Source organism: Galeopterus variegatus, unplaced genomic scaffold, assembly GCF_000696425.1.
Source record: "Galeopterus variegatus unplaced genomic scaffold, G_variegatus-3.0.2 Scaffold1647, whole genome shotgun sequence".
Lineage (NCBI taxonomy): Eukaryota > Metazoa > Chordata > Mammalia > Dermoptera > Cynocephalidae > Galeopterus > Galeopterus variegatus.
In genome coordinates, this window is record NW_007727758.1 from 21,648 (window position 1) to 22,017 (window position 370).

Here is a 370-nt window from a genome sequence, read left to right on the forward strand (position 1 = left end):
GATCTACCATATGACCCAGCTATTCCACTGCTAGGAATATACCCAGAGGAATGGAAATCATGTTGAATGGATACCTGTACTCCAGTGTTTACTGCAACACTATTTACAATAGCCAAGAGTTGGAACCAGCCCAAATGTCCATCATTGGATGAGTGGATACAGAGAATGTGGTACATCTACACAATGGACTACTCTGCTGTAAAAAAGAATGAAATACTGCCATTTGGAATGACATGGATGGACCTAGAGAGAATTATACTAAGTGAAACTCGTCAGGTACAGAAAGAGAAATATCACATGTTCTTACTTATTTCTGGGAGCTAAAAATAAATAAATAAATTCACAAACAACCTGGGGGAGGGTGGGAACA

The 370-nt window shown here is 39.2% G+C and overlaps 1 protein-coding gene across 1 annotated transcript in view; it reads right to left on the reverse strand.

Moving 5' to 3' along the window:
* Nucleotides 1-370, reverse strand: part of LOC103594920 (ubiquitin carboxyl-terminal hydrolase 45-like) — a gene marked incomplete at its 3' end in the record, with an annotated part of 60,840 nt that overhangs the window by 16,968 nt on the left and 43,502 nt on the right. The window lies entirely within an intron of this gene.